General features: G+C 37.8%; 1 protein-coding gene across 7 annotated transcripts in view; it reads left to right on the forward strand.

Annotated features, from left to right (window-relative positions):
* Window positions 1–25,779, forward strand: part of LOC144615671 (uncharacterized) — a 66,259-nt gene that overhangs the window by 15,231 nt on the left and 25,249 nt on the right. For all 7 annotated transcript variants that reach the window (XM_078442668.2, XM_078442670.2, XM_078442666.2 and 4 more), the window contains one exon: window positions 2,776–2,814. The gene's annotated coding sequence lies outside the window, so the exon portion shown is untranslated. The remainder of the gene's footprint in view (window positions 1–2,775; window positions 2,815–25,779) is intronic.

Below are 25,779 nucleotides of genomic sequence, written 5' to 3' on the forward strand. Positions count from 1 at the left end.
AAGATGTTCACTTGAGAGGGTAGAAACCTAAAAGGAATGCCTATGAAGTGTTAGGTAGAAGAGAGTGTAAACTTTTTTAGTCATTTGAAGAGGAAGAGCTTGAATCAATGCACTGCAGTTAGAGGTGCTCAGTTATAAATTCAATGAAAAGGAATTTTTAAAGTTTATTTTGAGATAGGATACACAAGTGGAGGAGGGGCAGAAAGAAAGGGAGAGAGAATTTCAAGCAGGCGCCACGCTGTCCATGAGGAGCCTGATGTGGGGTTCAAACTCAGGAACCACAAGACCATGAGCTGAGCTGAAGTCAGAAGCTTAACCAACTGAGCCACACAGGTGCCCCAGTGAAAAAGAATTTTTTGAACAATGGCTATCCAAAAATGAAACCCACTGCTCGTGTAGATGTAATATCTTGAGCCCTGAATTATTCTCACAGAAATTAAGTGACCAAGTATATCAGGGAATTCCTGTAATCAGAACGAAGAGGATGATCACCAAGTCCCTTTTCAAAAAATAGGGGCAGTTGGGGTGGCATTTATCAAGAAACCTGAAAGCCGGTTAGTTTACACTTTAAAAACTGATACAATTAGTTTTTCCTACCTGTCTACTTTGTGCCAGGTGCAGTCAAGAGTATGGTGAATAAAATAATTCTGTGTTCTCTAAAACAAATGTGAAGAAACTTTAGTCTTAGAAGGTGCTCCATGAAAAAAAAAAAAATGAGTCTGAAGGAAAACAATTTTGAGAAATTCTGTACCCACTTACCTTTTTAATAGTAATTCACAGAATATAAAAGTTTCATGGCTCTGTGATGTCCTTTAATAAATGACTTTGCTTAATCTCTGAATCATGCAGCGTTCTCCAAATTTATCTCAAAAAATAATCTGTTTAAAGTGCATCAACATTCTGGATCTGGTGTTTCTACAGAACTAATTTTGGGGGTACAATTTAATTATAACCACAACTGCTGCCTATGGGTGCCTATGGTTCTAGCAAAGGAAATAGGTAAAACACAATCTGTTTCAACATTGGAGAGGGGCAGAAACTCATTTCTGGAAAAGGTGGTACATACCTAGAACCTATAGGATAGGTTATATTACTGGGAAAGAGGATGGGAAAAGAGTGTTTGAGACCTAGGAAACTCCAAATGTGAGGGGCTACTTGTGATTATGATACACTCTTGAACAGCATGGCACATTTTTAAGAAATGCTTAATATGGAATATATATTTAATGTATATTTAACACAGATTTGTTTTGTGTCTCACATTTTTTTGTAAGCCCACTACAAAGGTTATTGACACACAGAAATAATGGCCCAAATGTGGGAAAGAAATGTGGGGGCGCTCTGGTCAGAAACCTTTGCTAGAATGGTCTAACATGAACCTCTTCTCTGTTTAAATGTTTTTAGTCACTGAAAACACTCTTATCTCATGATGTATTTTTTCCTCCTTATAGTAAGATGAAATCCACCTTTCTGGAACTTTCACCTGCCCCAGGTCTGCATTCTTGAGTTGCAGAGAAAGAACTCTGGGCTTTATTACTGTGGGAGTACCAGAGTCATTGTCTATTGGTGATGGAATTTAAAATAAGGATCTATTTAATGGAGTTTTCAGTTGCTCTGCACATTAATTTTAATACCAGACACTTCACCGCTTTTAATATGTGAAATATATCTGTATGTCTTAAAGTTTTCTTAAGACTACAATATAAATACTGAGTTTTATAGAACCTGTATTTATCAAGGGAGTATTTTGGGGATTTGGTTTCAGCATCGTTTTGTAAAAATGTTAGATCTTAGGAATATTTTCATAATTCAGCAGGGTGTGCCATGTTAATGGACATGAGCAGCAGGATCCTTGGACCACATACTAGAATTACTCCTCAGAGTGCTTGTAATTTCAATTCCAGAGCCTAATGATAGCTGTAATCCATTTGTTTGTCTTCTCTTTTTGAAAGTGATTCACAGCAGCCCACTGATTTTGGAAATCTATTTCTTTTGCTCAATTCGAAGTTGGTAGTCAAAATTTAAATTAAAGTGGTATTGGAAAAAGACATGGTAGGGATTGAAAAAAAGGAATGGATAGAAAAATATTTTCTATGAGCAAAAGATGCTTTTAAAAACCACTTAAATCACTCAGGGACAAATTAGAATTTTCTTTCTTCTTTTTCGTCTCAGGCTTCAGTGTTTAGAATTCTAAAGTTGAAGGAAAATATATTCTTCTCTTGGTTGAAATTAAATGGTTTTAAATTACTCAATAACTTCTAATTCTAGTTTAAACATGAGATATATGCAATATATCTTCACACGTTGTATGTATGTGGTATAATTGGTATTTCAAAATTAATATGTATAAAACTTTTCTTTAAATGAGTTAAAATTACTTTGGCTCAACTTTTAACAGAATTCAAATTTTAGATATGCTCTAATTCCATTGGAACAAATTCCATGATTTTATAAAATGAGGAAACTGAGTCGAGTAAAGGTTAAATAATTAATATTAGAATTAGACGTGGAAAGGTCTTGAGTATTTTCACTCTATATGGTTGGTGTGCTTTTTTTTTTTTTTTACTTACTAAGAGACAAATAGTGTTACAACAAATGTAAAATTGTTTTGATTATTCAAATAGTGATGGGAGTCTTACTTTAATAAATATGGTTCAGTTCAAGAAAAAAGAGAAATCAGAATATGAAAATAAAACTTGAATAAACCTAAATCACATATGGTGTGATACTCATATTTCTAATCTTCATTTTTTTTTTTTTTTTTTTTGTCATCAGGGAAATCATCTTTTGGGATCTTATGAAGAACTTCTTATGGTAAGAACATATAATCAACCAAATTTTTATAAAAATGATCATAACATGTTTATTGCATGACATTCTCTGTGTTTTCAGATACAATGTCCAATAAACAAAGGGCTGAGAAAAAGTAGATTGCTCGTCTTTACATTCTTTTTTCCCATTAACCTGATTTATTCATTTATTGACTTATTGATTTGAAACATAACCTGGTTTGTTTTATTATAGTACCTATCACCACCAGATTGTTAATTTGTTTATACCTTTGTTGACTGTCTTTATCACTAGAAGGTACTTCCAGGGGTGCTAAAATGCTTACTTACTGACAAACATCTGACCTATACTAGAATTTTGTTGAATGGATGGCTTATACCAATATAATGATCACCTATTATGTACCAGTCACTGAGCTAGATTGCTTCAAAGAAACATTTCCATTTATCCTGATAGTAAACCTAAGAGGTAGGTATTAGCTCCATTTTATAGTCAAGGAAGTCTGAGAGCAAGAAAATTATTTGCTCTAGGTTGTTATTATTAAGAAGGTGCTGGAACTTGAAGTTTCATTTAGCAATGTCAGATATCAAACTCTTATGGAGTAGATAGCCTGAAACTCAAAATTTGAAAATTATGTAAAGGAGAAAATGAACAGGAAACTTACACAAAGTCCAGAAACAATGTTTAAACACAAATTCCATTTCAGAAAACCTCACGGATCACTGATCCTGGGATATCTGCATGTGATCCTGGATAACTGATTCCCTAGTTCCAACTTATTCATGCATATTTGACACATGTCTAGCAAAATGAATAAAATTTTTGAAATGGAATATAAGCTAGTTTTAATTATTTAGGTGCTTATTAACCACTTGATTCCATATTTGTCTTGTAAATAATAGAAACATTGGTAGACCGAGAGGGTATTATACCAAGTAAAATAAGTCAGAGAAAGACAAATACTATATAATTTCACTAATATGGGTAATCTAAAAAACAAAACAAATGAATAACAAACTGAAAAAATGGATAAATGGACAAAACATCAACTAACAAAGATTCTTAAATAGATAGAACAAAGTGATGGTTGCCAGAGGGGAGGTCGATGGCAGTAAAACTGATGTTGAAAGAGAGTGATATCCCTGAGTAGAGTGAAACCAAGAATTAGCTAAATCAAGGCAAGACGGAGATATAGAGTAAGTTAAAAGTAAATTAAATAGTTGCTTTTTATTGATGTGTGTAAGCATCCTTACTCTTGTTGTTGTTGTTGTTGTTGTTATGGTTAATGCTGGTATATCTCTGAAATTAGTAATCTTGCTTAGTGTATCTAAGAAACATATGGTTTCCCCATCATGTTCTCTTCCTTTTGAAATTTTTGTGGATTGAAATAAACCTTTGGTTTATTTACTACCTGTATGTATTGAAATGAGTGCCAGGTTTACATTCATAGATCAACTTGTAAAGGATTGGAAGCATAGTGTTTTCCTTAAGGACTAAGGACACCCGTCTAATTTGCTGGGCTATGGCACACCAAAGTGCCAGGGTATGTTTTATAGCATTTGTTACTAATCTAATAATCTGCATTCCTCTGATGAGGTGTACATGCTGGCCTGGTACCTTACCTCCACTCATCTAACCTTAAACCCCAATATTTTTCAAGATAACCATGTGGGAAGGAGATTGTTCTGAGTAACCCAAAAGTATCGTCAAATGTGTATTTATGTACAGAGATTGTGTGTGTGTATGTATTTATATGTGCATGTATGTATATGACTACAAATAGTAAACTACTGCTGTATCATACAAAACTTGTAGAGTTGAAGGTCAAGACGGGGAGACTAAAAAAAGACTACATTTGCTGAGTTTTAAGGAATTATTAAGGAATCCTTTAAGATTCACATTCAAAAATTTGAAAAGAAACCAGTCTTCTCTCTTCTTTGTTCCATTCTCTCTTCTCCCCTCCTCTCCCTTCCACTCCCTCTCTCTCCCTAATATGTATGTACATGACCAGAAAGTAAATGTTTGAACTTGTGAATATGGAAATTTTATTGTCATTTACATGAAATTAGAATGTTGGAAGAATCACCTCCTATAAATTGGTATCTCTAAGATTTGTAAGATCTTTGAGAGAGTGATTGAAGTAGAAACTAAAATCTTCAAGAAATGAAGAGGAATAACACGAGGGATAGGAGCTAACTCTCAAGAGTGGTATGCGGTAATATCTGATGACATGATTCAAAGCTAGAGTAATTCAGAGAGAAGGAAGAGGGAATAATCTAGAACTGGAGATGAGCTGTAAAGAGAACGAACACTTGTCCCAGTACAGTCTCAAGCGTGTGAGGAAGGACAGGGTAAAACAAAATGATCCATTGGGAAAACACTTTTCTCAGAGAAGATCCAGGGCTCCTTTGAGCAAGATGAGGAAGGGAACATTCAGAGTCAAGTGTCAAGATCCTGGGGACTTTGAAGATGATGCATTGTGAATTGCACAGAACACAGTGGGCAAGTTTTAGGAACTGTGGAAAGCTGAGAGAGGGGGAATAAACAGGAGCTGTGCAGAGTCTAAAGGGGTGAAAGTGTGGGAATTGAGAACAATGCCAGGAGGTTTTGATGATGATCTGAAAGAAGCCAGAACAGAGGGTGTGGGGGTAGTGGTCTTATAGAAGGGAGAAGTGGTGAGAACCTTTTTGTGTCTGGGGTACCCTGTGTACTACTTGTGAAGGCAGTGGGAAGCAGGAAAAGTCCAGTACTGTACCCATGCACCTCTCTTTTGACCATAGTTGTGGAAGCTTTTGACATCTGCTGAAGGGTTGGTTCTCTCTTAATCTGGGAGCGAAATGTTAGAATTTTGCAGTAAATTTCTAGTTCATATAATACTTATTTTTGAAGTGAGTAATAAAAAAAATTACTTATATTCTGACCAGGCCAATTGTAATTTCTTGAGATTACGTGGGAAGAGATGGTGGGCATTATCTCAGGGTTTCCCACAAAATTTTACATTGAATAGGAATCTTGTTTAGATCAATCTCAAATTATTTTTCCTTATTTTCCCAAATTATTTTGCATTAAGCAATAGGTGGTTATGTTTAAAAGCTATCCCTTTTGTATTTAATTTCTCCCTTGACTTGATTAAGCTCAACAATTTTTCACTGCAAGATTTCTCTCACCAGGAGGTCTTTCACAGCTCTCCTTGTTATCCTTCCTCTTCTTTTGGTTGTCTGGTAATGAAATCATCATCCTATCTTTTACAGCATCACAGGCTGATAACAGCACGAACACAGTCAGGGGATTCTTGCTCTCATTAAGCTTTTAATTTCTTTATTGACTTTAAATTTGAGAGGCTTTTTTTAATAACGAGAAAGAAACATGTTTGTATGTTGGGTTAAATAGCATTGTATTAAGTAGACTGTAGATGATATTTTGGGGGGGGGGGGGAGGATAAGCTTTTCTCTTATCCTAATCAGAAATGAGATGTTTTCCATTTCTGAACTCCTTGTTTTTAAAGGAGACCTTCCACCATATGAATTACACTATAAACATTGCACTACTTTCTAGAAGATTTTAATACTTCCTAGAAAGATTTTAAGAAGCCAGTGACTCTTAGGTGAAGCTCTCTAAACACCATTTTAGCTGATTTGTCTATGTTTTTAAAATGCAGTGAACAAGTATTTATTGAACACCTCCATTGTGCTATGCACTCTTCTAAGCAATGAGCATCATTGGTGCTTCACGGAAAAAAAAAATGTGGTTGCTCTCAAAGAACCTATATTATAGTAGCAGAGATACACAATGAACAGGTAAACTGATTTAAATAATGTTCTTAAATTGTCAATAGTTATATGAAACATGAAAAAAATTAAGCAGGATTACATGATGGAGTGTCTGGTGGGATGGAGGGTGGGAACGCCCAAGAAGGTGGTTAGAGAAGGTTTCTCTGCACAGCTGATAATTCAGCCAAAAGAATTATTTATTACATTTAATCTTTTTCTCACTAGGTTTGGAAAACTGATTACATCTGCATATTGAATTAGGGTAGCATATCAGTATTTGGCATTGAAACTAATGGGAAGAAATAAAGATTTATTTTAAATAGTAAATAACTTACATAAAAGGATACAATCAAATATATTTACTTTTATTTGAGGTTCTTGAAATAATTAGAGCCTTGCCATAAAGGGGAAAAATGAAACAGGTAAACGTGCACAAAACCTGGATGTAACTCCACTGTGGGTAATATTCTATAGCTCTCCAACTAGTTGACACTAGTCACATGTGACTACTGAACATTTGAAGCAAGGCTTGTATCTCACACTGAGATGTGCGGTAACATAATCTATTTCAAAGACCTAGTACAGCAAAATATGTATATATGTATGTATATACATTACAGGTTGAAATATAATATTTGGACATATTAGGTTTAATTACATATATAATTAAAAATTATATATAATTGTACATATTTAATATATAAATAAGTATATACACATATAGAATTAATTGATTTTACTGGCTTCTTTTTACTTTTTAAAATGTGGCTACTAGCAAATTTAAAATTCTTTTTTGTGGTCACATTTTATTTCTATTGGTCAACACTGTTCCATAGAATTGCTAGTACCTCAAGCATATTGCAGAGAATTTACAGCCTAGTCGTTTAGGTGAATTAAATGTTCGTGAAAGATGGCATATTTTCCAATTTACATGACAAAATCCAAGTAGAATTTATTTAAGACAAAATAATACTGAGGTTATATTATAACCAATGTCTATTAATGTTTGGAAATAATGTGCTAAAACAGAGTAATCTTTGAAATCTAGTGATTTTTATATGCTTTTAGGAAAAAGAGCATTCTAATTTGTTGGGAGACATAGATTGTCGTCTAGAATACCTAGCTACATTGTCTAAGTTAAATGGATAATTTTTCAGTCTTCATGACCATGTACAGTCTGCACTAAAAGTTAGCTGTATTTTTTAGGGACCACCTTTGGGTATAAATAAGTGTTAGCTTTCATAAATGAAGCGATTCTAACTGGAAATTGCATTGATAGTTTTCATCTCATCCAAATATCTTTGCACACAGACTTGGCCTAAGTAATTCAAGCAGTCATACCATCAGAAAAACATGTTCTCTAGATTGAAATAGTTCTGATGAGAAAGAGGTTATCTTCTCTTGTCACTTGTTTGCTTGCTTGCTTGCTTGCTTGCTTGCTTGCTTGCTTGTTTTACACAGTCATTCCCCATGCTTGTAAGGCCTATTTTAAAGGCAAAAATACTCAGAATAAAATATTATACCTGTTTCACAATGACCAGTTTAAGGTAAATAGAAAAGACAGACCCAGTTTTAAAGTCTTTAAGCACATAAAGTTTCTATAGAGTTCTTGACTTGACAGAGCACGATACTACCCAGTATGGTAAATATTTTTTTAGAATTTCCAAATGCTAGGGTTCTTCCAGGCCAAGTGGAATCCTCTTTAATAGTGACTAACTGCTTATTTGAGAATAAGCTCTTGTGATGGAGATTTTTCCTGAAGGATTACCTGTTTTTTATTCCATACATAGGGGAATCTCTTGTTGGTGTTGCTGAAATTTCTAGTCTTTGCATAGTGATCACTGTAATTGCCTAACAGTTACTCTAATACTTAGCGACCTAAAGCAACAGTTTTGTGAGCCTCACTGATTCTATGAGCTAAAATTTTAAGGCAGTCTGGAGCACCTGGATGGCTCAGTTGGTTAAGCGTCTGACTTCAGCTCAAGTCATGATACCGTGGTTCATGGGTTTGAGCCCCACCTCGGGCTGTGTGCTGACAGCTCCAAGCCTGGATCCTGCTTCAGATTCTGTGTCTCACTCTTTCTTTGCCCTTGTCCTGCTTATGCTCTGTCTTTCTCAAAAACAAATAAACATCAAAAAACAATGGAAAAAATTTTAGGGAGGCCATAGCAGACATAGATTTTCACTGTTTAGTGATGACGGGGTCCTGAGCTGGAGAGACTTCACACTTGCAGGTGAATGTACAGTTTCACCTGGAGTTGTCTTAATTCACAAATATGGCAGTTCATTTCCAATATTAGCTTGGACCTTAACCTGGATTCTCAAATGGTGCATCTACCTGTGGTGCTTTCATGGGTCTTAGGCTTCCTCATAGCATAGCTTCTTCAGATTGGTTAGATCCTTACATGTCATTTCAGAGTTGTGCAAATGAGTGTTAGGGTGAACAAGACAGAAACTGCACTGGTTTCTGTGACTTAGCTACAGAAATCTTACAGTGTCTCTGCTGCCCCTTGTATTTGTTGCAAGCAAATTACAAACCCACCCAGACTCAAGGGAAGGTGGGAGCATAGACTTTATCTCCTGATGGAAGACGTATCAGAGAACTTGCACGCATGTTTTGAAACCTTCAAATACTGGGGGACCAGTCTCTCTTCAGAATGAGTAATAGGCGCCTAGGTGGCTCTGTCGGTTTAGCGCCCAACTTCATCCCAGATCAGGCTCTCATGGTTAGTGGGTTTGAGCCCCACATCGGGCTCTGTGCTGACAGCTCAGAGCCTGGAGCCTGCTTTATATACTGTGTCTCCATCTCTCTCTGCCCCTCCCTCCCCCACCCCCCCCCCTCAAAAATGAATGAAAAAAAGGTTAAATAAATGAGTCTTGAAAGATAATTACAGAATTGCAAGGCAGGTTCTAACGAAACAGCTGTTTTTCTGGTAGTCTAATACAGATAATTAGATGATTTTTATTAATGGGTATTGGGGGTGGTAGGAGAAAAGTTCTTTGATCCATTAAGAAATTAACAGGTAACTAATTTTTTGGAAACTTGAAAAGATTTGGAATTTAAACTTTCAGCAACAAATCTTTTTTTGATTTATCTATAATAACTTTCATTTTCCTCAAACTTTATCTTTTTTAATTCTGAAAATAAATGCATTAGTCTCATTTTTTGAATAAATATTATATGCGTATACATAATAGAAAATTAACCCCTCCTGAATGAGACTGTGATCTTTGGATAATCATTACTTCTTTCATTCCTTAAGCTTTTGAAACTGATTTAGGATTATATGCTTTCTTATTTTTAAAATAATCACTCTCTGAAATGATCTTTGAAATACTGTGTGCTCATCTGTTGCTTTCATGCACATATAAGATGCATCTCTAATTACTCCCGCAGAATATTCCAGTGGGTACAAATACATGGACCCTACTTTTATGGAATTTACATTTTTAGTGGAAAGATACATAGAATAAATAAATATGTAAGTGACAAAAAACATCAGGAAGTCATAAGTTTTATGGGGAAAGAAAAATAGGGTAAAAACAAAAGAGAGAGCAAGTATAACAAGATAATGTGACAGGACTGGAGAGAAGGTGCAATTTTGACTTATTAGAGCATCAGGGAAGATCTCAATGGAATTACAATATCTGAACTGGAACTTAAGTGATGGGATAGTTGCAGATTTGTGAAAAGTCTGGGAGCTAGTGGCGACGGTATTGGTTGATTTTATGTGTTAACTGAGCTATAGAATGCAAACAGCTGGGAAAACATTATATCTGGGTGGTCAGTGAGGGTATTTGTGGAAGAGATTAGCATTTCATTCAGGAGACTGAATAAAGACGTGTGCCCTCACCAATGTGAGTAGACCTCATCCAATCTGTTGAGGGCCTGAATAGAACCAAAAGACAAAGGAAGGGCAAATTCACTCTTTCTCTTGAGCTTGGATATTCATCTTTTCCTGTGTTCAAATATCAGAGCCCCTGGTACAAGGGCCTTTGGACATGGATTGAATTATACCAATTTGTGGAGGGAAGATTATGGGACTTTTAGATCTCTGCAACTGCATGAGTCAATTCCTATAGTAAATCTCCCTCCCTTCCTTATCTTTCTAATCTGTGTGTCTACATCCTGTTAGTTCTCTTTTTCTAGAGAACCCTGGCTAATACAGGGATGATTTCAAGTAGAACAGCCTTACCAATCATTTACTACCTCCGTCTGTGTGTGTGTGTGTGTGTGTGTGTGTGTGTGTGTGTGTGTGTGTGTCTAAATTCCAATCTCAGAGAAAGCTTGATGCTACTCAAACATGAATAGGGTTCATACCTTAACACTTATTCCCCTTTGCCTTCCTCTACTTCTTTTCAGAAAAAAAAAGACAAAAATCAATAACAACAAAAGGAAAACAACTTCTCTTTTAAGATCCAAGTTAGTTAACTACTTGCCTTTTTCTCACCTTACAAAAAGTCACTTTCCCTTCTGTCTTTTCAGAATGTTTTACCACATCATATCGTGTTGTTGGTATTTGTGTGTTCTTTTGTTGTTGTTGTTTAATTTTATCACTAAATGGTAATACATTTGTTTTTCTGTTTTTTGGTTTTGTGGGTTTTTGTTTTGTTTTGAGGGGGGGTGCTTGTGCCCACCTCAAGTTTTTGGCACATAATAAACTAAAAACAAACTAACAAAAGTGTTTCTTTAATGTAGTTTTGAATCCAAAACCCATTTTCTTTTAACGTTACGAGATTGCTGTTTGACAGTAAACATTTGACCATATGTTGTTTTTGGGTCTTTATCAGCCCACCAGAGTGACATGATGGGGAAAAAACCCTGATAATTCACCTGGGACAATTTTAGAACTTGAAAGAAAGTTTAATGGATTGACTATATTTTTTAGTCAGTGATGAAAAACAACCCCCGAATGAGAGGATTGATATTTGTTGTAGGAGATTTGCAGCTTTTCTTTTTTTTCAACGTTTTTTTTTTTTTTTTTTTTTTTTTTAATTTATTTTTGGGACAGAGAGAGACAGCATGAACGGGGGAGGGGCAGAGAGAGAGGGAGACACAGAATCGGAAACAGGCTCCAGGCTCCGAGCCATCAGCCCAGAGCCTGACTCGGGGCTCAAACTCGCGGACCACGAGATCGTGACCTGGCTGAAGTCGGACGCTCGACCGACTGCGCCACCCAGGCGCCCCGATTTGCAGCTTTTCTAACACATTCTCCCAACTAATCCCCTCCTGTTAAGTGGAAATGTGTTTTCAGTGTCCTGTTATCTGAAGAACTACTCCTAGTGATTCTTTGGTAATTATAGGTTAGCTTGTCTATTAAGAACTGTGAACTAAAAATAACAAGTTGTGATAAAGCCTTAAGTGTGCATTCTCATACAAGAAAAAAAAAGAGGGGAGGAAACATACTTTCTTCCCTTTGTTTTCATAAAACTCTTGCATCCTAGTTTTTCTCCTGTCTCTCTTCATCTGATTTTTAATTTTTAAAATGTATTTTGTTTAACTGCTTTGGGTTCTCTTCTTATTTAACTATGCTTCTCACCTCAAGTTCAAAGTTTATTTGATTATTTTCTCTCTAAATTATTGCTACTGAATACTGTATTGTTATTTTCGTTTACAAATCAGAGGAGTGATGACAGGAACAACTGAGTTGTTTCTAAAGAAACAGCTCAGAGTTTCTAAAGAAATCCCCATAATTGTCAATTGATAATACTTGTATTTTTGTGAATCTACTGTCTGCACAATAATGTTTTGAAAATATCTGTCTGGATTTTAATTTTTTTTAATGTTTATTTTTTTGAGAGGGAGAGGGACAGAGTGTGAGTGGGGGAGGGGCAGTGAAAGAGGGAGACACAGAATCCAAAGCAGGCTCCAGGCTCTGATCTGTCAGTACAAAGCCTGATGTGGGGTTGAACCCAGGAACCGCGAGATTATGACCTGAGCTGAAGTCAGACACTTAACGGACTGAGCCGCCCAGACATCCCTGGATTTTAATGTTTTATGTCATCCACCTCATTGACAAACTAAGGTTAGTTTCCTGACTGCTCTGTAATGATGTAGTGCTGATACTTCATCCTTGTGATCACTTTTTATTTCCTTTAATTTCACCCTTTTATAAAAGTGCTGTTTATCAATCCTAAAATTTCGAATTCTACTTTTTGAAACATTTTCTCAGCCTTCATCAGTATCTACATTCTTCCCATTGTACCATTAGGGGAGTTGACCACATACAGTTATTATCATATCTCATTGTATGTTGTTAGAGATTTTAAAATATTTGTAAATAATAATGGACATTTCTCAAAAGAAGTAACCATTCTAACTTGAAATTCTTATTACCTAATGCATTGTATATAACAGGTTATACAATAAAGCTTTGTGGCAAATTGATTTTCAGGAGAAAATAGTTTCATGAAATAATGTGGTAGACCAAAATACAAATGGAGAAGATGACTTTTCACATGTTCTGATAAAATATAAATGTTCTCATATTAAACTCCTTTAGTCTTACACTTTGGCATTATAGAGTCCCTGAGTTCCAATAGTCCCACTAAAGCCTGCTTGAAGTAGATAGGTTGTACACAAAGGTAAAGTTTAAATGAATTAATCTTGGATTAAGAATTGTATTCAAAACATGAATTCAGTGCAAACCCCGAAGACTGAAGAGCTACTCTTTGAGAGGTTGTTAATACACAATGAAGATGGTAGCATCATTCTTGTTGAGTTGATGACCTTCTTAATTACGTGTTGACACATGTATTCAACTGAAGTTAATAATTTATTGAATTACTGATCAGCCTAGAAATTCTTATTTCAGCTAACAGACTTATGTCGAATGCCACAATTGAAAAGACTGAGAAGCAAAAATGTATGGTGTCCATTACCTCTGTCAGTCAATGGGTTTTCTTATGACTCAACATAATCATTGAGTGTATCTTAACTGCAAGGCTCTGGTGAACACGTATCATATGGTATTTAAATAACAACAAAATACTTGTGACTTTGAGGTGGAGGAAATGCTTAATGTAGTTCATAGAAAGTAACTCAATATCGTGGTTTTTTGACTCTTAGTTGGATCTGCATTTTCTGGTGAAAAGGTTCTTTCAGTTAAGAGGTGTGACTTAGATAATGTCATAAAACTGAAGCAACTGAAGCAAGAGTTAGAGAACGTGTTGCCATGTAATCAGAGAACTGAGAAGATGGGGGCTTGAAGTGGAGAGATAGTACCTTAGCACATTCACAGCAATCTAATTAAGAAGAAAAACGTCCTAGGTGATGATAACTGAGACAGAAATGTGTTTGAAAGCATTAGAAAAATGTAAAAACCAATACTACTCTCCCTAAAAGTCAATTTTTGACAAATACATGCAAACAGGCATTTATGCAATTAATAATTAAGACCAAATACATAAAAGTGACATCTCAACACACACTGGCCTGAATTATGATTGTAATACCCAGAGCAGTATACCATATAGCATAAAGTAGGTGATATAGAGAGAAAATTTGGCCTGATAGCCTGAAAATAATCGTTAGAAAGACCAGTTTGAAGATTTCCAATGCTTAAGGTACTGAGAAATCATATCAGAAACCCACTTTGGGGCTCCTGGGTGGCTCAGGTGACTGATCGTCAGACTCTTGATCTGGCTCAGTTTATGATCCCAGGTTGGTGGGACTGAGCCCCGCATCAGGCTCCATGATGAATGTGGAGGCTGCCTGAGATTCTTTCTCTCTCCAACTGCCCGTCTCCCCAACTTGTGTTCTGTCTCTCTCAAAGAAAAAAGAAAAAAAAAAAAAACAGAAATCTTTTTATCATGACAATAAATATAATTATGCTTTAAGTAAATAACCCCATAAATGAAATAAAATATTATGGAGTTCTGTTATTGCTAAACGATGAGCAATTATCTAATCAATTAGCAGTTCTGATAAAATTCATTCATAAAAAATCCATCTAATAATTGAATAAGAAAGATATTTGTACAGTGTGAACCATCCTTGTCTCTGTTACTATTAAAGCTAAGTTGAGAAGGTCAGGTTAGAATCATCCCTAATGGTATACCAGGGTGGCTCAGTCATTTAAGCATCTAACGCTTGATTTGGGCTCAGGTCATGATCTCGCGGTTCGTGAGATCAAGCCCCAAGTCAGACTCCGTGCTGTTCTCAGCGTGTGCTGCTATCAGCACAGAGCCTGCTTGGGTCTCTCTATTCCCTCTCTCTCTGCCCCTCCCCCACTCAAGCTCTTTGTCTCTCTCTTTCTCTCAATAAATAAATAAACTTAAAAGAAAAGGAAGTATCCCTAACAGCTTTGCTTCAGCAAGGTTTGTTTCTGTCCCTGCTCATTATATTTAAACTTAAACCTGTGGAGAATATATGCTGGTGTGAAAATATTTAAAGGAGGAGGCCACTAGACAGGGGTGGCTCTAATGCTTCATTAAGCAAACCAAACACTAAGCCAGAGTCCGTGCATTTGAATTCAAGAAAATGAACCCTGAGGACAGCCAGTCCCAAACAGCCACCTAGGCTTTCCCAAATCAGACAACTGCTTAAGCTATAACCAGTCAAATAATTGCTTTGCTTCTTTTTCTCCTCTATAAAAACCTTGCCCCTAGCTTCTGTGGGTGGAATGCTTCCAACTATTCTTGGTTTGCCTTGCAATTCCATTAGAAGTGTGATCAAATAAGCTCTTGAAAAATTTATCTATCTCAGTCTTCCTTTTTTTTTTTTTTTTTTAAGTTTAATTATTTTGGGAGAGCGAGAGAGGGAGAGAGGGAGAGAAGGAGAGCTAATCCTTAGCAGGGCTGCATTGTCAGAGCTGAGCTGATGCAGGACTCAGACCTATGAACCTGCGAGATCATGATCGGAGTCTAAACCAAGGGTCTGACACTTAACCAACTCAGCCACCCAGGTGCTTCTCAGTTTTCCTTTTCATATGGGAGAACATGGCTAATTATAAGATAAAATATTCTTTGTAGAAATTAAATCCTATCAGAGAGATTAAAAACAAGCCTTCCTTAATATATGCTAAGTAATTTAAACCTGTATATTATTACATTGACAGTTTGTACAGTTTTAATTTCTACAGAATATATGAAGTGAGAGTGATCATTGCTGTGTGTCCGTTAAGACTATTTTGGTTGCAAGGTACATAAAATTTAACTCAAATTGCTTTAAACAAAAGTCAGAATCATTATCCCTGGAAACTGAGACTTCCAGCAATATATATAAACTCATTAGCTGCTTAATTCAGAGGATCAAACAATGTCCCTCAATCCATTTGTTCTCTCCAGACCCTGGTTCTCTTTCATATAAGCTCCATTGTCAGGTAGACTTCTTGTGTTTGCAAGTTGGGTACCACTAGGCCAACGACTGCAAAGAAAGCAGATGAATTCTCTGTGGGAAATCTTACTAAAACCTGCTTTAGTTGGTTCTCATGAGGTCAGTGTGTATCCTTGAGCCAATCACTGAGGTAGACAAATGTGAGGCTTTTGTTGGCCAGGTTTGAGTCATATGCCAGGCCTGTACCTATGAATGGAATCAGTTTCATGGGAACCACATGAATTGAGAGTAGGAGATGAATATTTCCCCAAAAGGGAGTCAATAGCCAAAAAACATGTATTAACCACTAAATGATAGATCTAGAATCACCTGGGTACTTTTATACAGGAGCCTCGGATAGTTTTGCCTTTGAGAATGGATGGCCATGACTCTTTAATAAATAAGAGAATGGAGGGACACGTGGATGGCTCAGTTGACTGAACATCCAACTCTTGATACTGGCTCAGGTGATGATCCCAGGGTCGTGGAATGGAACCCCACATCAGGCTCCCTGCTGAGTGTGAAGCCTGCTTAAGATTCTCTCTCTCTGTCTCTCTCCATCCGCCCCTTCTTTCTGCTTCTGCATGCATTCTTTCCCTCAAATAAGAAAAAAACAATGTGTCTACAAAAAAAAAAAAATCAATAAATACGAAAATGGAGACTGAAGAAGCATTCAGAATCTTGAATGTTATGGCCACAAATAGAATTACTGTCAGTGAAGAGAGCACTTTTATTTTTTATTTGTTTTTCAGTTTTTAATTTTTTGTAAATTTAGAAAGAGCATGAGTAGAGGAGAGGGGCAGAGGGAGAGAGAGAGAGAATCCCAAGCAGTCTTCATGCCCAGCCGGGAGTTTGACCCAGACTTGATCCCAAGAGTTTGACATTTAACCAGCTGAGCTACCATGTGCCCCGAAGATACTGCTTTTAAAAAAGAAAAAGATCATAAATTCAGGCAAACTAATAAAACTTAGTTACTCTTACTAAATCATAATTAATCACACTAAAAAATTTACAAACCTATTTATTCCAGAATCAACTGTTTCTGAACACTGGATTACTAGAGAAATATGGATGATTTTTAATTACATTTTATATGTAGTTTCAGGTGTTGTGTGTTTTTTTTTTTTTATTGTTTAGGAAGAGGTAAAACTTCGACACCAGATTATCATTGTACCCTAAAGATCTCTCGTGGATTTTCTTTGGTTTCCTGAACTTCAGATTTACAAAAAATTATCAAAATCCAGGGAACCAAAAGTGAATAGACAGAAAGTTTACCACTTTGAAAGTATAAGCTTTACTGGAGATGTTGTATCCTTCATTTTCTATAGAGCCTATTGTAAATCTTTGGTTGGTGCCTCATCATTTAATCACTTTGATCAGTTTATGTGTATTTGATTAGGTAAAGTTGAAACTATTGCTTGTGGTGTGATTTAGCAAGGAAACATGGTCTGGGGTCAAGGAGGAGAGAACAGGGAAGGGGAGTGAAGGGAGAAGAAGAGAGAGAGGAAGAATTGTCTGGAACATAAAGTGAAATATCCTCATATGCCAGATATGAGAGACTCAAATATCTTTTGATCTGTGGAAAGCGTGAAGTGTATTTCTATTAGAATGGAAATGCCTTGCAGTGTGAGCTTTCTGCATTATAAAGAAGACAATTGGTTTTCTGTTCATGCTCCAGCCTTATCTTTTATCATCAAAGGTGCTGCTATTTTGGTATGAGGTCCTGAATGTGATGACCACATATGACCTTCCCAGATCCTGAGTGGAATCCAGTGGGTGGTTATGTACACTCACACCTGTGTTCTCTCAGACACAATTACTTATACTCAGGATCACTTTACATCAGCTGCGTTAATGACGTTGCATCATTAAGTGATACCATGATCACAGCTTTTGACACTGATTTTCCTAAGTATGGCATCAGTTTTCTTACAAACGTATTACCTTCTTCTTTTCTCCCATTAAGCTCCATTTTATTTTGACTGTGAGGTTAATTTTCATTAAGGCTGAGTGAAATACTGCAGGGAAAATAGAGACTGACAACTTCAACAAGAGAGGGAAAAGAAAGTGGCAGAAGATTTCACAACAAATGTAAAGGAAGATAAGGCAACGTTGGCTGTGTGGTTAAAATTAAAAGGAAGGGAAATAAATGCTTGGAGACTCAACTGTGAGAAAGTACTGGAGTTTTACTGTTGTTAAAAGGAGGTTGAATGGGCCTCTATTTGCTGTTCCTTGGAGTCTTTTTTTCTTTAGCCTATTAGGCAACTGTGAATATATCATTAGAATTGTCAGTTAATTTTAAAAAATTATTTAACTGTTTGCTGGAAAAGATTGACTTGTAAATAATGAGATGAATGAAACCAAAGATTATTGTATCATATGATCCACGTTAAATTCAGGAATATATTATTTGAACTTTAAGGAAAGTTTAAGTGGGTGATCTCTAGAGAACTGCAGGTGTGTGTGTGTGTATATATATATACATATGGATATGGATATGGATATGGATATGGATATGGATATGGATATGGATATGTGTCTGTAGTGTTTGTGTTTTAGTTTTCTTTTTAATTAAAGTAATTTTGTGTTGATGTGATTTAAGATTGGGCTTGCTGAGAGTAGTTACTACCCCATAAAAACTACCTCTTGAAGATCTACTTATTTAGTGGTGAGGACAGGACTTTAAAGCTGAGAAAATTAGAAAATGTCACACACTCTGCAGATACTCTCAAGAACTGGTAAGCGAGGTTTAGGGAAGATAGTGGCTTAGGAGGACGCTGGGCTCACCGCGCATCCTGCTGATCACTTAGATTCCACCTACACCTGCCTAACTAACCCAGAAAACCACCAGAAACTAGCAGAACGGAGTCTCTGGAGCCAAGCGCAGATGAGAGGCCCAAGGAAGAGGGTAGGAAGGGTGGAGAGGCGGTGCGCGCTCCACAGACTGGAGGGAGGGAGCCGGGGCGGAGGGGCGGCCCGCCGGCCAAGCAGAGACCCCGAGTCTGGCTCGCAAAAGCGGAGGAGCCGGACAAAGTGTGTTCTGACAGCAAGCGGGACTTGCTTAGCATCTGGGAGGTCATAAGTTAACAGCTCTGCTCAGAAAGCGGGAAGCCTGGAGGACAAAGGGAGGGAGAGTTGCTGAGCCCCGGGACGACAGAGCTCAGTTTGGCAGGGAACAAAGGTGCTCGCCAGCGCCATCTCCCTCGCCCATCCCCCAGCCAAAATCCCAAAGGGAACCAGTCCCTGCCAGGGAACTTGCTTGCTCCGCGCAAACACCCAACGTGGTGCTTCTGCGGAGCCACCCCTCCAGCAGCGGGTCTGACTCCCTCCCGCTGCCACAGGGCCCCTCCTGAAGTGGATCACCTAAGGAGAAGCGAGCTAAGCCTGCCCCTCCTGCCCCCGTGCACCTTGCCTACCCACCTCAGCTAATACGCCAGATCTCCAGCTCCACAAGCCTGGCAGTGTGCAAGTAGCCCAGATGGGCCACGCCACCCCACAGTGAATCCCGCCCCTAGGAGAGGGGAAGAGAAGGCACACGCCAGTCTGACTGTGGCCCCAGTGGTGGGCTGGGGGCAGACATCAGGTCTGACTGCGACTCTGCCCACCAGCTCCAGTTATACACCACAGCACAGGGGAAGTGCCCTGCAGGTCCGCACCACTCCAGGGACTATCCAAAATGACCAAACGGAAGAATTCCCCTCAGGAGAATCTCCAGGAAATAACAACAGCTAATGAACTGATCAAAAAGGATTTAAATAATATAACAGAAAGTGAATTTAGAATAATAGTCATAAAATTAATCGCTGGGCTTGAAAACAGTATAGAGGACAGCAGAGAATCTCTTGCTACAGAGATCAAGGGACTAAGGAACAGTCAGGAGGACCTGAAAAACGCTTTAAACTAAATGCAAAACAAAATGGAAACAACGACGGCTTGGATTGAAGAGGCAGAGGAGAGAATAGGTGAACTAGAAGATAAAGTTATGGAAAAAGAGGAAGCTGAGAAAAAGAGAGATAAAAAAATCCAGGAGTATGAGGGGAAAATTAGAGAACTAAGTGACACACTAAAAAGAAATAATATACGCATAATTGGTATCCCAGAGGAGGAAGAGAGAGGGAAAGGTGCTGAAGGGGTACTTGAAGAAATAATAGCTGAGAACTTCCCTGAACTGGGGAAGGAAAAAGGCATTGAAATCCAAGAGGCACAGAGAACTCCCTTCAGACGTAACTTGAATCGATCTTCTGCATGACATATCATAGTCAAACTGGCAAAATACAAGGATAAAGAGAAAATTCTGAAAGCAGCAAGGGATAAACGTGCCCTCACATATAAAGGGAGACCTATAAGACTCGTGACTGATCTCTCTTTTGAAACTTGGCAGGCCAGAAAGGATTGGCACGAGATCTTCAATGTATTGAACAGAAAAAATATGCAGCCGAGAATCCTTTATCCAGCAAGTCTATCATTTAGAATAGAAGGAGAGATAAAGATCTTCCCAAACAAACAAAAACTGAAGGAATTTGTCACCACGAAACCAGCCCTACAAGAGATCCTAAGGGGGATCCTGTGAGACAAAGTACCAGAGACATCACTACAAGCATAAAACATACAGACATCACAATGACTCTAAACCCGTATCTTTCTATAATAACACTGAATGTAAATGGATTAAATGCACCAACCAAAAGACATAGGATATCAGAATGGATAAAAAAACAAGACCCATCTATTTGCTGTCTACAAGAGACTCATTTTAGATCTGAGGACACCTTTAGATTGAGAGTGAGGGGATGGAGAACTATTTATCATGCTACTGGAAGCCAAAAGAAAGCTGGAGTAGCCATACTTATATCAGACAAACTAGACTTTAAAGGCTGTAACAAGAGATGAAGAAGGGCATTATATAATAATTACAGGGTCTATCCATCAGGAAGAGGTAACAATTATAAATGTCTATGCGCCGAATACCGGAGCCCCCAAATATATAAAACAATTACTCACAAACATATGCAACCTTATTGATAAGAATGCAGTAATTGCAGGGGACTTTAACACCCCACTTACAACAATGGATAGGTCATCTAGACACAGGATCAATAAAGAAACAAGGGCCCTGAATGACACATTGGATCAGATGGACTTGACAGATATATTTAGAACTCTGCATCCCAAAGCAACAGAATATACTTTCTTCTCGAGTGCACATGGAACATTCTCCAAGATAGATCATATACTGGGTCACAAAACAGCCCTTCATAAGTATACAAGAATTGAAATTATACCATGCATACTTTCAGACCACAATACTATGAAGCTTGAAATCAACCACAGGAAAAAGTCTGGAAAACCTCCAAAAGCATGGAGGTTAAAGAACACCCTACTAACGAATGAGTGGGTCAACCAGGCAATTAGAGAAGAAATTTAAAAATATATGGAAACAAACGAAAATGAAAATACAACAATCCAAACGCTTTGGGATGCAGCGAAGGCAGTCCTGAGAGGAAAATACATTGCAATCCAGGCCTATCTCAAGAAACAAGAAAAATCCCAAATACAAAATCTAACAGCACACCTAAAGGAAATAGAAGCAGAACAGCAAAGGCAGCCTAAACCCAGCAGAAGAAGAGAAATAATAAAGATCAGAACAGAAATAAACAATATAGAATCTAAAAAAACTGTAGAGCAGCTCAACGAAACCAAGAGTTGGTTTTTTGAAAAACTAAACAAAATTGACAAACCTCTAGCCAGGCTTCTCAAAAAGAAAAGGGAGATGACCCAAATAGATAAAATCATGAATGAAAATGGAATGATTACAACCAATCCCTCAGAGATACAAATAATTATCAGGGAATACTATGAAAAATTATATGCCAACAAATTGGACAACCTGGAAGAAATGGACAAATTCCTAAACACCCACACTCTTCCAAAACTCAATCAGGAGGAAATAGAAAGCTTGAACAGACCCATAACCAGAGAAGAAATTGAATCGGTTATCAAAAATCTCCCAACAAATAAGAGTCCAGGACCAGATGGCTTCCCAGGGGAGTTCTACCAGACGTTTAAAGCAGAGATAATACCTATCCTTCTCAAGCTATTCCAAGAAATAGAAAGGGAAGGAAAACTTCCAGACTCATTCTATGAAGCCAGTATTACTTTGATTCCCAAACCAGACAGAGACCCAGTAAAAAAAGAGAACTACAGGCCAATATCCCTGATGAATATGGATGCAAAAATTCTCAATAAGATACTAGCAAATCGAATTCAACAGCATATAAAAAGAATTATTCACCATGATCAAGTGGGATTCATTCCTGGGATGCAGGGCTGGTTCAACATTCGCAAATCAATCAACGTGATACATCACATTAATAAAAGAAAAGATAAGAACCATATGATCCTGTTAACCGATGCAGAAAAGGCCTTTGACAAAATCCAGCACCCTTTCTTAATAAAAACCCTCAAGAAAGTCGGGATAGAAGGAACATACTTAAAGATCATAAAAGCCATTTATGAAAAGCCCACAGCTAACATCATCCTCAATGGGGAAAAACTGAGAGCTTTTTCCCTGAGATCAGGAACACGACAGGGATGCCCACTCTCACCGCTGTTGTTTAACATAGTGTTGGAAGTTCTAGCATCAGCAATCAGACAACAAAAGGAAATCAAAGGCATCCAAATTGGCAAAGATGAAGTCAAGCTTTCGCTTTTTGCAGATGACATGATATTATACACGGAAAATCCGATAGGCTCCACCAAAAGTCTGCTAGAACTGATACATGAATTCAGCAAAGTTGCAGGATACAAAATCAATGTACAGAAATCAGTTGCATTCTTATACATTAACAATGAAGCAGCAGAAAGACAAATAAAGAAACTGATCCCATTCACAATTGCACCAAGAAGCATAAAATACCTAGGAATAAATCTAACCAAAGATGTAAAAGATCTGTATGCTGAAAACTATAGAAAGCTTATGAAGGTAATTGAAGAAGATATAAAGAAATGGAAAGACATTCCCTGCTCATGGATTGGAAGAATAAATATTGTCAAAATGTCAATACTACCCAAAGCTATCTACACATTCAATGCAATCCCAATCAAAATTGCACCAGCGTTCTTCTCGAAACTAGAACAAGCAATCCTAAAATCCATATGGAACCACAAAAGGCCCCGAATAGCCAAAGTAATTTTGAAGAAGAAGACCAAAGCAGGAGGCATCACAATCCCAGACTTTAGCCTCTACTACAAAGCTGTCATCATCAAGACAGCATGGTATTGGCACAAAAACAGACACATAGACCAATGGAATAGAATAGAAACCCCAGAACTAGACCCACAAACGTATGGCCAACTCATCTTTGACAAAGCAGGAAAGAACATCCAACGGAAAAAAGACAGTCTCTTTAACAAATGGTGCTGGGAGAACTGGACAGCAACATGCAGAAGGTTGAAACTAGACCGCTTTCTCACACCATTCACGAAAATAAACTCAAAATGGATAAAGGACCTGAATGTGAGACAGGAAACCATCAAAACCCTAGAGGAGAAAGCAGGAAAAGACCTCTCTGACCTCAGCCGTAGCAATCTCTTACTCGACACATCCCCAAAGGCAAGGGAATTAAAAGCAAAAGTGAATTACTGGGACCTTATGAAGATAAAAAGCTTCTGCACAGCAAAGGAAACAACCAACACAACTAAAAGGCAACCAACGGAATGGGAAAAGATATTTGCAAATGACATATCGGACAAAGGGCTAGTATCCAAAATCTATAAAGAGCTCACCAAACTCCACACCCGAAAAACAAATAACCCAGTGAAGAAATGGGCAGAAAACATGAATAGACACTTCTCTAAAGAAGACATCCGGATGGCCAACAGGCACATGAAAAGATGTTCAACGTCGCTCCTTATCAGGGAAATACAAATCAAAACCACACTCAGATATCACCTCACGCCAGTCAGAGTGGCCAAAATGAACAAATCAGGAGACTATAGATGCTGGAGAGGATGTGGAGAGACGGGAACCCTCTTGCACTGTTGGTGGGAATGCAACCTGGTGCAGCCGCTCTGGAAAGCAGTGTGGAGGTTCCTCCAAAAATTAAAAATAGACCTACCCTATGACCCAGCAATAGCACTGCTAGGAATTGACCCAAGAGATACAGGAGTACTGATGCATAGGGGCACTTGTACCCCAATGTTTATAGCAGCACTCTCAACAATAGCCAAATTATGGAAAGAGCCTAAACGTCCATCAACTGATGAATGGATAAAGAAATTGTGGTTTATATACACAATGGAGTACTACATGGCAATGAGAAAGAACGAAATATGGCCCTTTGTAGCAACGTGGATGGAACTGGAGAGTGTGATGCTAAGTGAAATAAGCCGTACAGAGAAAGACAGATACCATATGTTTCCACTCTTATGTGGATCCTGAGAAACTTAACAGAAACCCATGGGGGAGGGGAAGGAAAAAAAAAAGAGGTTAGAGTGGGAGAGAGCCAAAGCATAAGAGACTGTTAAAAACTGAGAACAAACTGAGGGTTGATGGGGGGTGGGAGGGAGGGGAGGGTGGGTGATGGGTATTGAGGAGGGCACCTTTTGGGATGAGCACTGGGTGTTGTATGGAAACCAATCTGACAATAAATTTCATATATTGAAAAAAAAAAAAAAAAGCACAGCTCCTATCCATGGGCTCAAGATGTGCTCTGAGAAGGACAGTGGGCACAGGACATTCACATCGGCAGTGTCACACTCAGGGACATGGCATCATGAGTGGAGCCAGCCAGACATTTGAATTACAATTTTTCTCTCTACTTCTGCATTGTGTTTAAACAGAGCCCATAAAATTGATTTCCTATAAAACAGACATCAACTGGGAGCATGGGACAAACACTGTTACCATAAATTAGAATTCTAGGATGCCACCATTTCCTAAAGCCATCTTATTTTATACATAAAAGTACTTTTTATATCTTATCTACCTTAATTACCTTGACTTATTTAAGTAAAAAACCTGCATGCCCTTTCAAAAGCTTTTATATCACCGTACTAATGGGAAAAACTGGGTATACCCTAGATCCATCAGGATGACATTACTTGTATTATGACAATATCCACATATAGTGTAAGAAGAAAATATCCAGAACATTTAGGACAGGAAAGCAGATTTCTACATGAAGCAACATATTCAAGAATTACCATGTCAGGGGCACCTGGGTGGCTCAGTCGGTTAGTGTCTGATTCTTGGTTTTGGCTTAGGTCATGATTTCAGAGTCGTTGAGATCAAGTCCAGGTTGGGCTCTGTGATGACAGCATGGAGGCTGCTTAGAATTCTCTGTCTCCCTCCTCCCCCACTCACACACTCTCTCAAAATAAATACATGGTTTTTTTAAACAAATAATCCAGTGAAGAAATGGGCAGAAGACACGAATAGACACTTTTCCAAAGACATCCAGACAGCCAACAGACACATGAAAAGATGCTCAATGTCGCTCTTCATCAGGGAAATACAAATCAAAACCACACTCAGATACCACCTCATGCCAGTTAGAGTGGCTAAAATGAACAAATCAGGAGACTATAGATGCTGGAGAGGATGTGGAGAAACGGGAACCCTCTTGCACTGTTGGTGGGAATGCAAAGTGGTGCAGCTGCTCTGGAAAACAGTATGGAAGTTCCTCAAAAAATTAAAAATAGAACTACCCTATGACCCAGCAATAGCACTGTTAGGAATTTACCCAATGGATACAGGAGTGCTGATGCATAGGGGCACTTGTACCCCAATGTTTATAACAGCACTTTCAAACAAAGGCCAAGTTATGGGGAGAGCCCAAATGTCCATCAACTGATGAATGGATAAAGGAGATGTGGTTTATGTTTACAACGGAATAGTACTTG

The sequence above is a fragment of the Panthera onca genome, chromosome A2 (assembly GCF_046562875.1).
Source record: "Panthera onca isolate mPanOnc1 chromosome A2, mPanOnc1 haplotype 2, whole genome shotgun sequence".
Taxonomy (NCBI): Eukaryota; Metazoa; Chordata; class Mammalia; order Carnivora; family Felidae; genus Panthera; species Panthera onca.